Genomic DNA, 13,159 nt, shown 5'->3' with positions numbered 1-13,159 from the left:
GACACCCATGTCGCCTGAGAAGAGGTTCTCGGCCGCAGAAAAGGGGAAGGCCCGCCAGGAGGGGCCCGGCTCACCGCCGCCTAAGAGGGGGCGCGACCGTCCCTGCAAGCACACCGCGGCCCCCGCCGTGGCCCTTTGCGGCCGCGGCGGCGCCTCTTCACGCGGTGGGAGTCGCCCAGGTCGTGGCAGCCCCATCGATGAGGGGAGGCGCACCATGGTCGCGCGGCCTCCCCGGCCGTGCTTCCACTCGGCGGAGGTGCTGTCGGAGTTCGTCGTGTGGTCAGAGAACCCGGCCGGCACCTGGCTTCAGCTCCCGCGCTTCTTTGCCGGCGAGCTGCCAGTTGTCGGTGTCAAAACCGGCGGATCTCGGGTAGGGGGTCCCGAACTGTGCGTCTAAGGCGGATGGTAACAGGAGGCGGGGTACACAATGTTTACCCAGGTTCGGGCCCTCTCGATGGAGGTAATACCCTACTTCCTGCTTGATTGATCTTGATGATACGAGTATTACAAGAGTTGATCTACCACGAGATCATAGAGGCTAAACCCTAGCAGCTAGCCTATGATTCTGATTGTTGTTGTCCTATGGACTAAACCCTCCGGTTTATATAGACAACGGAGGGGGCTAGGGTTACACAGAGTCGGTTACAAGGGAGGAGATCTACATATCCGAATTGCCAAGCTTGCCTTCCACGCAAAGGAGAGTCCCATCCGGACACGGTACGAAGTCTTGGATCTTGTATCTTCATAGTCCAACAGTCCGGCAGAAGTATATAGTCCGGCTGTCCGAGGACCCCTTAATCCAGGACTCCCTCAGTAGCCCCTGAACCAGGCTTTAATGACGATGAGTCCAGCGCGCAGATTGTCTTCGGCATTGCAAGGCGGGTTCTTCCTCCGAATAATCCATAGAAGATTTTGAACACAAGGATCGTGTCCGGCTCTGCGAAACAAATTCCACATACCACCGTAGAGAGTATAATATTCCCACAAATCTAATCCGCTGACAAATTTTCATAGCATGACGTTCTGCCGTGGTCTGGTCATGACGAACCATTTTTCCCAGCCTGCCACTTCACGTGTTGCGAGGCGGTTTTATTGGCACATCTTGTCGAATCAGAGATCGTGTTCCTCTTATCACGGGATTCTCATCAATACGGGTGTGGGTAACCCAATCGTGCCCGTTGGTATGACTCCTCGATTTTAGGCAAGTTCCAAACGGTCACGCGGAGGACGCTTGATATTCATCCTCTTTATAAACGGGCCCATGCCTGTCCTTTTCTTCTCGCGCTCGATCCTTCCCTTCCCCCACCACGAATTCCAACACCCGAGGCTCCGGCTAAGCGCTTCAGACCTTCAATCATGTCCGGATCCAACCTTCAAGGCCGGTGGATAGCCTCCTCTGTCACAGAGGAGGACATCAAGAAGCTAAGAGAAGCCAGGTATCTGACCGCTGAAACCTCGCACAGGCTGCCTGCTCCAGGGCAGGTCATCCCTACTCCCGAACCCAACGAGAGTGTCGTATTTGTTTCCCACTTCCTCCGAGTGCTAGGCCTTAGCCTTGATCCCTTTGTTAGAGGGCTTTTATTCTATTACGGGCTCGATTTCCATGATCTAGCTCCAGATTCCATCCTTCACATCTCGTCATTTATCGTCATGTGTGAGGCCTTCCTCCGCATCACTCCACACTTCGGCTTATGGCTCAAGACCTTCAATGTGAAGCCGAAGATGATCGATGGGCGACACGCAGGATGCGGAGGTGCCGTAATAAGCAAAGGCGCCGATGCTGCATGGCCAAAGGGTTCCTTCCCGAAGATGTCCAACTTATGGCAGCGGGAGTGGTTTTACATCACGGCTCCCCGAAGTACTAAGTGGGCAGCTGCCCCCGCCTTCCGTTCGGGCCCCCCGCCACAACTGGCGTCATGGGTCAACAAGGGGCTGGACTGGGGGCCAGTTAATGACATGCCGACATTGCAGAGTCGCATCCGAGATCTCCTCAAGAGAGATGTCGGCCTTGTCAAGGTAATGCAAGTCATGCTAGTTCGTCGGGTCCTGCCATGCCAACGTCGACCTCTCCGTATGAGGGAGTTCAACCCGGAAGGACCGCGAACTATTCAGCAATTCTTCGGCGTGACGCTCGAAGAGATGTATGGATTGTTCTTGAGATCACGAATAAAGTGTCCGGACACCACCGAGGATGCGGGTCTAAACTGCAATCGTCCAGATACCCACGTAAGTAATTCTGCAACCGAACACGCTGACTTTTAATTTGTCACAACATCATTCTGAAAAATCGCTCTTTGACCAGGACTGGATAAAAAAGGCGAAGATGTTCAGGTGTTCGGCCCCCCTTCCCAAGGGCTCACCGGATCCTGTACTAGCCAGGATGCTCGAGCTCGCACCTTATCAAGCGCCATCAGGGGAAGATAAAGGGAGGAATAAAGAAGCCATAAGCGGGCCTCACTCATTACTCATCCAAACCGGGGGAATTAGTGTCTCCGCGAAGGAGGATAACTGGGGAGAAGAATCTGAAATTCCCTCTCCCCAAGGAAGGAAAAGGACCGCCTCTGAAGACTTGGAAACTAGAGTTTCCAAATGAGGGAAGAAACCTTCACCAGAGGGCCCTGCCCCGGAGGGCATCCTTACCGCACAGTGCCCACAAGGGGATCAGCCCTCCACCAAGCTGTAAGTGAACAAGAGTACTTTGGTAAATATATCCTGCTTCATCTCCGAGGACAATAACCGAGACGTATGTCTTGCAGTTCGGATCGTAGCCCTTCTCGACAGAGTTCGTCTTTGGGGGATCTTCTTCCGGAGATGATGGAGAGCGAAACGCCTCCCCCTGTCTCCCCGCCACATGAGGCGGACGACCCTGAGGTGTCGTCACGGAGGATTTCTCCTGATCCACCAAGGCCAGAAGGTAACCCTTCGGCCACCCGAAGTCCGGAGGATTCGGCTACTAAGGAGAGAAACAGAAAGAGTCCGGGACTGTCCGGTGCACAACCGGATGTACTGGTGGGTCTTCAGTAGCAACCGGCTATCTCAAAGGCGCATCGTATTTTAATGGGTGCGGTGGTTGACAGGATTTCATCCGCCAAAAGTGGGTTGCATGAAGCTTTTATGAGCCTGCTAAAAGGCTTTGAGGTACGCAAAGTAATATATATTTTAATGGTACTGCACACGCTAGGTGTGCCCTATACAGATAGTAGCCCTTGAGACTCTGGTTGCTGTCCTAAAGGCGGCAAACAGAGGATCATAGTCCCAGGTAATGATCATGCTGCTTTCATGTGCAGGCGGCTGAGGGTCCGATGGCTAGCCGGACTCGTGAGTTTGCCGAACTGAAGCGGCAACTTGATGCGGCAGATGCCAGCATCGTGCTTGTAAACAAGCGGCTTGACGAGGCACAGGGTATGTATTCTCCGGTAGTTAACAGATATGTAAGAGGAGTAGGATGCTAGTATCTATAATATGCTGTGACTGCAGATGGAGCTGCCGCCGTGGAGACCCTTCGGGCGGAGCTTGCCCGAGCCAAGGAACAAGCCAGGAGAAGTGATGCGGCCGCCCTAAAGGCGGTCGAAGAATTAAGAGCCGAACAGGCTGCTCATCGCCAGAGCGAAGATAAAATAGCCAAGATGGCTGTTGAGCTGAAGAATGCCGCCGACCACTATGAGCTTCTTGAAAAGGAAAGCCAAGCGAAAGCGGCGGACCTGAAGAAAGCCATTGTAGCAGCCAAGGAGACCCGCTCTAAAATCAGAGCGGCGAAGGAGGAGCTTTGTCAAGCCGGAGATATCACTGCTGGGAAGCCCTTTTTGTTGCGGACAAAGTTCAGAGATCCAAAGTATGCCCCTCTGGATCAATTATGGAGTGCTGCAGACGCGTACTTGGACTTGGCAGCGAGTGCTGCTGATGCGACTGAGTTTTTCAAAGATCAAAAAGATCATGAAGTGGAAAAGTTGTTCTGGTCGCAGTTCAGTGCTTCAACGCGTCCGCTACTGTTAAATGAGCAAATGGCCGAGTGGGCTGAGCTCCATAGGTTGTCGGGGCTTGCCATGAGGTCTGTCGTGGATCATCTTTGGCCGGAAGGACCAAGGCCGAATAGTTATTTTGGTTTAGTGCAACGATTCCTTGGTGCTGTGCCGCATATCGACGCTGCAAAGAGGTCGGCGTGCACAGAGGGTGCGCGGATGGCTCTTGCCCGTGTTAAGACATACTGGGCAGAGATGGAGGCCACCGCTATTGCAACCCAGAGTTTGGCCGTAGGCCAGGTATCGATCGAGCACTATTTTGAAGAAGTCCTAGAAGGCGCTCGTTTAATAGAGGCTCAGTGCTCGAAGAGTATCATGTTCTAGTGACATGTATCCCAATTGTAAAACAATGCTATTATGATTATAAAGGCTGTGTTTATACTTTTTCCTGAAAGTATTATGATGCCTCCTGTGCGGCCGTTTATGTATGTATATAACCTGAAAGTTTGTAGTCGTCGGCTTCAGCCCCCACGCATATAATGCGGGGGTGTTCGGAAAAGCGCGTATTCACACTTGATCCAACGTCTTGGTCCATTAAGGAGGTGATAGCGCGGCGAACAAGGCAATCAGACTATATTGCTCTAACACTTTCACTTAGCCATAGGAGTTTGCCGGCGGGGCTACTATATAGCCCCTGGTACTTCCGCGTCTATCTGAATACGGTGCGCGTACATACATGACCGGGAAACTGGTCCTTCGTTAATGCGGAGGAATCATGACGATTCCCATGAGTCATCGAGTGGTTGACCAGTCTCGCGCTTTATCATGACAGTCAGTTTTCGGCTTTCTCTACTGAGGTGCTCGTCCAGATGAACCAGGGCACAATCGCAGTAGTTCTCCTGGTGCCACCTTAATCGATAGAGCGGAACGTAAGGTAGCAAAACACGGGAGCCGGGCAAACCCAACTATTGACCAAAGACATGATTCGGAGCTGATGCATATAAGGCCAAACTCGCGACGCTGAACACTCCCTAAGCTATTCGGTCTTTACAACATATACCGGGCTGAGTAACGCCCTTGATAATGAACCCTGAATTTCCAGGTACGTGCATTAGTCTGACGTGGCAAAATACCAATAACGCCAGCATCCCTCTCGGTTGTGTTGAGTATCCGGAGGGTGTAAAGCAACAAGAGACAGTAAGAAAGGTTTACACAGGGTCTTAATCTAAAAAGAAACCTTTGAGCGGGGCCCTGCTGCACTTCTGCGCCTGTGTCTCCGTTGTGCCGTATCCTGGAAGGGTGTAGCACGATTATCATCTGTAAAAGAGAAAAACTCAGGTGAAACTTTTCGTGCGAAAAATTGATTATTCTTAATAAACCATTAAAATTCAGTCTAAATAAGGTCAACCCGAACTGTAGTTCTTTTTACATGCAGGAAGCCCCTAGCACCACCTATGGGGGTAAATCCATCGACCCCATCTCAGGTTTATCTGGGCTGTTACAGCTAGTGGTGTGCCGGACTCGTCTAGCCATGTCCGCGGTCTTGACGACCGATCGTTTATTCTGGTTGGAGAGGCCAGTCAGTGTTCGGCTGCGAAAGCCGCCACACATTCTTCCGTACGCAAGGAACGCTCTGTGTTTCCTCTAACTATGATGGTGCCACGTGGATCGGGCATCTTAAGCTTAAGATAAGTGTAATGTGGTACTCCGTTAAAACGAGCGAAGGCTGTTCTTCCGAGTAGTGCTTGATAGCCACTTTGGAATCGAGCGATGTCGAAGGTTAACCTTTCACTTCGGAAGTTGTCGGGAGAACCAAATACAACCTCTAGTACTAGAGAGCCCGTGCAGCGGGGCTCTGGGCCTGGTATTACTCCTTTAAAGGTAGTATTGCTTTGGTTAATTCTTGTGGGGTCTATCCCCATTTTGGGGACTGTGTCCTGATATATCAGATTGAGACTACTGCCGCCGTCCATAAGGACTCGGGTGAGATGGTATCCGTTAATTATTGGGTCTAGCACCAAGGCAGCAGATCCTCCGTGCCGGATACTAGTCGGGTGATCCCTGCGATCGAAAGTGATCGGGCAGGCCGACCAACGGTTGAACTTGGGGGTGACGGGCTCCACAACGCATACGGGCACCACGGCCCATACGTGAATCATGTTCACTGTTTTGACCACTGTTGGGAATTTTTTCTGTCTCCCAGTGTTTTGCCGGCGAGGCTCATCCTCGTCTTCACTTGGTGTCTCCCTCCCCTTGTGCTTGGCATTTAGCTTGCCGGCTTGCTTGAAGACCCAGCATTCTCTGTTGGTGTGATTTGCAGGTTTGTCGGAGGTGCCATGAATCTGACATAAGCTGTCTAGAATCTTGTTTAGGCTGGACGGTCCATCTCGGTTGCCTTTAAATGGCTTTTTCCGTTGACCGGGTTGAGAGCCCCTGAATCCGGCGTTTACCGCCCTGTTGTCTGGGCTGTCTTCATTGCTTCGACGCTTGCTTTTATGGCGTCGCGGTTTCCCATTGCCATCCCTAACTTCGGATGTGCCTGGGTCGCTGGTGCCGTTACAGGCCAGCCAACTATCTTCGCCCGCGCAAAAGCGGGTCATAAAGCTTGTTAAGGCTGCCATTGTCCTCGGTTTTTTCTAGCCGAGGTGTCTGGCGAGCCATTCATCCTGGACACTGTATTTGAAAGCCGCTAAGGCTTCTGCATCCGAGCAATCGACAATTTGATTCTTCTTAGTGAGGAATCTGTTCCAAAGCTTTCGGGCTGACTCTCCGGGCTGTTGAATTATATGACTTAAATCGTCTGCATCCGGAGGCCGGACATAGGTCCCTTGAAAATTAGCCCTAAAAGCATCCTCAACCTCTTCCCAATGTCCAATTGAGTTTTCGGGGAGGCTCTTCAGCCAATGCCGAGCTGGTCCTTTCAACTTGAGGGGCAAGTATTTGATGGCGTGGAGATCATCTCCACGAGCCATATGGATATGACGGATAAAGTCCTCGATCCAGACCCCAGGGTCTGTCGTTCCATCGTACGCCTCTATGTTCACGGGTTTGAATCCCTCTGGAAATTCGTGATCCAGCACCTCATCGGTGAAGCATAGGGGGTGCGCGGCACCCCTGTACTTGGATGTGTCATGACGTTCTGACGGTTGTAGTGTTCGGTTTTGATTCTGTGCCGGAGCGCACTTCCTAGATCAGTAGATGGACCTGGTCATACCGACATTGTTTACCGCCCAATCGCGGCCACGGGGTGGTCAATCCGGCTAATCGGCCAATTTATTTTTTGGCTGTATAGGCTCTAAAGCCTCGTCATCGAATTCAGGCAGCAGCTTGCGCTTTGGATAGCTCTTTGTGTGGCGACTGCCACCGTACTTTTCTGCACTGTTGAGCACTTTGTTCCATCTACTGTTGAGTGTATTTTGCGCGGCCCTGAGCCTTTGCTTCTGCTTCTTTAGACTCCTCGCGGTGGAAAGAAGCCTTCTATGGAGGTTCTCTTGCTCCAAGTGCCTTTCCGGGATGATGTGTGCATCATCGTCCGGACTGTTCTCCTCTCCGGAGACAGGTTGATTAGCTTTACCATCGGCGTCACCGTTGTCGGACAGCGGCTCCGTACTATGTTCACCGTCCGCTGGCTCATCCTGCTCTGTCGCTGGGTCCATGTGGTCGTCGTTTCCTCTGGAGTCGACCGAGGTATCATTCTTTCTTGTGCTGTTATCGCTGTTTTTGTCGAGGCGGGGTTTGGAGCGGCGCCTACGTCGTCACTTTGGTTGCTTCTCGAGGGAACTATCCTTCGCTGCTTCTTCCTGTTCCTTGTCGTTGTTTTCTTTGGGTGTATCCACCATGTATATATCGTGTGATGAAGTGGCTGTCCAGCGCCCTATGGGCGGTGGTTCCTGTTCATCTCCTGCATCGTCGTCCATACTGTCAATGTCTTCGGAGCCGAAATCGAGCATGTCGGTTAAGTCATCGACAGTGGCTACCAAGTGGGTGGTGGGTGGGGAACGAATTTCTTCATCGTCCGCTTCCCACTCAAGCCGGACATAGTTTGGCCAAGGGTCTCCAGACAAGGAGAGAGACCTTAATGAATTTAGCATGTCGCCCAGTGGCGAGTGCTGAAACATATCCGCGGAGGAAAACTCCATGATCGGTGCCCAATCAGATTCGATCGGCACGGGCGCAGGCGGTTCGGAGCCCGTGGCCGGGGACGAATCCAAGTGTCCGGCAACACGGGTCTCATAGGAGGTGAAGTCAGTATTTGGCTCTATCACCGCTGAGTGTGTGGCCTCCGTGGCGGGGTCCATCCACCCGTCCTCGGACGGTGCAATCTGCTCCGGATTGAGGGCCGGAGTAGCTACAGGTGTGATCTCCCGAACACCGTCCGATGACAGAGCTAAGTCGTGCTCATCGTGACTGTGCGGCGCACCTGACATGGGTTCAAATCCGTCAAAGATCAAGTCTGTGGATGTCGGCAGTATAGTTCAAGCTTCCGAACCTGACCTGATGGCCAGGGGCATAGCTCTCGATCTGCTCCAGATGGCCAAGCGAGTTGGCCCGCAGTACGAAGCCGCCGAATACGAAGATCTGTCCGGGGAGGAAAGCCTCACCCTGGATCACATCGTTGCCGATGATCGAAGGAGCCATCAAGCCTTATGGTGACGGCATAGTGGAACTCTCAATGAAAGCACCAATGTCGGTGTCAAAACCGGCGGATCTCGGGTAGGGAGTCCCGAACTGTGCGTCTAAGGCGGATGGTAACAGGAGGCGGGGGACACAATGTTTACCCAGGTTCGGGCCCTCTCGATGGAGGTAATACCGTACTTCCTGCTTGATGGATCTTGATGATATGAGTATTACAAGAGTTGATATACCACGAGATCGTAGAGGCTAAACCCTAGAAGCTAGCCTATGATTCTGATTGTTGTTGCCCTACGCACTAAATCCCTCCGGTTTATATAGACACCGGAGGGGGCTAGGGTTACTCAGAGTCGGTTACAAGGGACGAGATCTACATATCCGAATTTCCAAGCTTGCCTTCCACGCAAAGGAGAGTCCCATCCGGACACGGGACAAAGTCTTGAATCTTGTATCTTCATAGTCCAACAGTCCGGCAGAAGTATATAGTCCGGCTGTCCGAGGACCCCTTAATCCAGGACTCCCTCACCAGTGGCGGGTCCAGGCGATCTCTGGCTGCACGTGGACGGCTACTGCAGCAAGGCTTCATGGGTCGCGGTCGAGGTCTCCGTCACGGACAACACAGCCCTGGCCCACGGCTGGCAGACGTTTGCCGGCGCGCGCGGCCTGGACTGGCGGTGCACCCTCCACTTCAAGTACGATGGCAACACGACCCTCTATGTGAGAGTGTTCGGGGAAGATGGTTTCCGCGTCGGGTGCTTCCCTGAGGACAACGACGGTGGTGAGGTGCTCAGCCTCGGCGACGACGGCGACGAGGGTGAAGGCAGGCTTGTCCACCGCGCCGGCCATGGTTCGTCCAGCTACAGCGACTCTTCTTCCGGTGACAGCTCCAGCAGCTGCGGCTACGACCAGCCGCCGCGCCCGCTTCAAGGGTGGCAGCGGGTCATCTCGTCGCGGCGCCCCAGTGAAGCGCGAGGAGGGGTCTGGCTGAGCCCAGGAGAGTGCCATGGGCCCATCCTCGTGAACTGCAGCGGGGGCACGCGCCACTTTTGTTTCGTTCTTCCTTTTCTTCCTGCATTAAGAGAGAGACAAGTATGGGGCCCCGCAGGGGCGTGCAGCGAACCACGATTTCCAAGTTTCTATGCTATGTTTATCGTTCCTGTGTCGTGTTGCAACACCGACGTTTTATGTAGGCGCGAAGAAATAACTTAGCTTGACGCGCTCAAAGTAGTTTCCGCCTCGTGAGGCGCGAACTTCCATGTACCTGGCGAGGACTCCTTGGCTTGGGAGGCATTTAGGAACTGCAAAAATTCGTTAGGAAACTCTTATTCTTCCGAGCCCTTCTGAGCCCTGGTTGCAAGCGCAGCCGGCCACGACCCAGCGCTTCACATCACGGTACCCGAGCCGCATGGATTGAGAGAGGTGCACCAGCTTGCGAGCTTGAGCGAGGGTGCCTCGCGACGAACAGGAAAAACGCTCACGAGGGCACCTGTCCAGCCCCCTCGCGAGGCATGCGAGGGAGAGTATGGGTCGAAACAAGGAACCGAGGGCAGAAACGGAGGCAAAAGGCGATGGAACCAAGCTGGCAAGGAATACCAGAAAGCAAATTTTCATTAAAGAGGGGCAAGCCAACTACGAAAAGCAAATGAAAAGCCGCGTCCGGCACCTAGTCTAGTCTTCTCACCAGCGCAGAGCTAAGTGCTGCCACTAGGACGTGGGAGGGAGCCCCCGAGGCCCGAGGGTGGCACTCCTGAGACTCCGGGGCGTGTACAGCCCCACTCATTATTTCATGAGAGTGTCACGAGCGGAGACCTTCACAGGCACTGGGCCTTGCTTCACAGGGGCCGGGCCTTGCTTCATGGGTAGAACTTCTGGAGGTGCTGGATGTTCCAGGCGTTCTGGATGGGGACCCCGTCCTGCGTCTCCAGGAGCGCGGCGCCAGGCCTGGAGACGTGGGCAACCCTAAACGGGCCCTCCCACATGGGTGAAAGCTTATGCAGCCCTTCCCTGGAGAGCACCCGCCTTAGGACGAGGTCACCCACCTCGAGCGTCCTGGAGCGGATGCTACGACAGTGATACCGTCGAAGCGCCTGCTGGTATCTTGCCGCCCGAAGCATGGCTTCGCGGCGGTGTTCCTCCCCCAGCACGAGGTCCATCCCCCGCATGGCGTCCTGTTGCGTCTCATCAAATGCCAGGACCCGCGCGGAGCGATGCTTGACCTCGTGAGGGAGAACCGCTTCTGCCCCGTAGACGAGGAAGAACGGGGTCTCGCCTGTTGGCTTCGTGGCGGTGGTGCGGATGGACCACAGCATAAACTGGAGCTCATCGTGCCAGCCCCTACCACAGGTCTCGAGCTTCTTCTTGAAGGTCCTGGTCTTGAGGCCTCTCAGGACCTCCGCGTTGGCGCGTTCGGCCTGACCATTGCTCCTAGGGTGTGCCACCGAGGCATAGCAGATCTGCGTTCCAAGGTTAGCACAATATGTCTTGAAGAGATTGCTAGTGAACTGCGAGCCGTTGTCGGTAATGATGCGATTAGGGACCCTGAACCGGCTCACGAGACCCTTGATGAACTTGACCGCAGATCTAGCCGGGATGGTGCTAACAGCTTGTACCTCCGCCCATTTGGTTAACTTGTCGATGGCGATGTAGAGGTAGCGGTAGCCCCCAGGCGCTCGAGGGAACGGGCCTAAGATATCAAGCCCCAAACTGCAAATGGCCACGAGAGCGGGATGGTCTGGAGGCCCTAAGCTGGCTGATGGATCTGCTTGGTATGAAATTGACAGGCCTCGCAGGACTTCACCAGCTCAGTCGCGTCGTTGAGCGTCGTAGGCCAGTAGAACCAGCTGCGGAATGCCTTGCCGACGAGGGTTCATGACGACGAGTGGTGCCCGCAGTCTCCGTCGTGTATGTCAGCTAGCAACTCGTTCCCCTGTTCCCTGGAGATACAAAAGGAAACGTCATTCGGCCGCTTCCTGTATAACTCATCGTCCTGGATGCAGTACGCCGTGGCCTGTCGGGCCACGCGCTCCGCGTCCTCCTCTTTCTCCGGCAGGGTCCCTTGCGTCAGGTATTCCTTGAACTCCTTGGTCCAGCACCCCTCCTGAGGCTCGAGCGCCAAGAGTAGGGGCGCTCCTGAGGTAGGGCCGCAGGCCGGGGCTCCCGAGGCAGGTGGTTGGGGGAGCTCCTCCCGAGACGGCGCCGGCCTCGAAAGCGGAGGTGCTGCCGACGACTCGATTCGCCAGGTGTCTTCCAGTTAATCGTCGTTGTTGCGATGTCATTTGCTTGCATGTTGCATTTTGCCACCATCTGCATGTCTTTCAAAACTTGCATCCGTTCGGGTTCCCCCGGTTCTCTCCGTTGTCCGTTCTGAGCCCAACCTCTCTCGCACGCGCCCGTCGTCCCTCTCAGACCTTGTTTTGTGAGTGGGAGAAAAAGTTCTCAGAATGGGCCGAGATTTGCCGAGTGGCCTTGGTATATCACCGGCAGGCCGCCCGTCAAATTTCGTTCCATTTGGAGGTCGTTTGATGCCCCAACGGTTAACCGCGCCACCGTGCCCCTGGATCCGCTCGTCCCGGGTCCATCCCGTCCCATTTCCCCGAGGTCCATTTTTCTTCCAAGTCCCAGATTTTCGGTATCATGTGCATATGTTTGGCATACCATATCTTTATGCGTGCTGCTCCGTTTTGTACGTGTAATATATCAAAATGTTCACTGTGATATGCTCTTCATTTTCTTACATTGTGACTTGCTTGTTTGAGTTCACCTTGATGCCCTAATAATCGTTGCAAGAGTGATATATGATGTTAACTGCTGTCTGTTTACAGAACTTGGTGATTTGTCTTTTTCATTGGATTTTGTGTGTGCATCCTATGAGCTTGATGTCTACATGAGTTGTGAACTACATCATGACATATTTACAGGGGTGCTTGTCTTGTATTTTTGTGATCTATGTGGTGACTAGCACAAGCATGCAAAGTAGCCTCCATGATGTTGCTGATTTCTGTGGCTTTGTTTTTCTGCCAAGTTTGTAGCTGTAACATTGTGATGCCATGTTAACCTGCTGTTACCATGAGTTCCATGCATAATCTGGAGATATTCACTAAGGAACTTTTGTTATACATGTTATGCTTTATCCATCGATGCCTTGGTTTGCATTTGTATCCTGCTGTAGTTTGTTGTTATCATGCTCCAAACTTGCTAAATAATGTTACTGTCAGCCTGTTAACATTAAGTTCAGTTTTGCCATATGTTTTGCTAGTGATCCATGCACCCTATGAACTTGCTCTTACCATGCTTCACTTCAAATTATGCCATCTTACTGTTGGATGCCTTCACATGCCATGAAACACTTTGTGATGAGTGATTTGAGCTCGCAAAGATGCCTTCATAATTCTGTTTATGCCATGCTCAGTTTTTCTGCAAAGTCTGAATCTGTTTATGAAACTTGCTATATTTACATGGGTGCCATCATATCTTCTGTTCCTTTTTGGCTAGTGATTAGTAAGGGACTTTTGTTCTATGCAACTAGTAGATTCATGCTATACCTTTGTTTGCCATGATCTATTCCCGTA

Source organism: Triticum aestivum, chromosome 4D (genome assembly GCF_018294505.1).
Source record: "Triticum aestivum cultivar Chinese Spring chromosome 4D, IWGSC CS RefSeq v2.1, whole genome shotgun sequence".
Lineage (NCBI taxonomy): Eukaryota > Viridiplantae > Streptophyta > Magnoliopsida > Poales > Poaceae > Triticum > Triticum aestivum.
Note: the sequence above shows the minus strand (reverse complement) of the source record.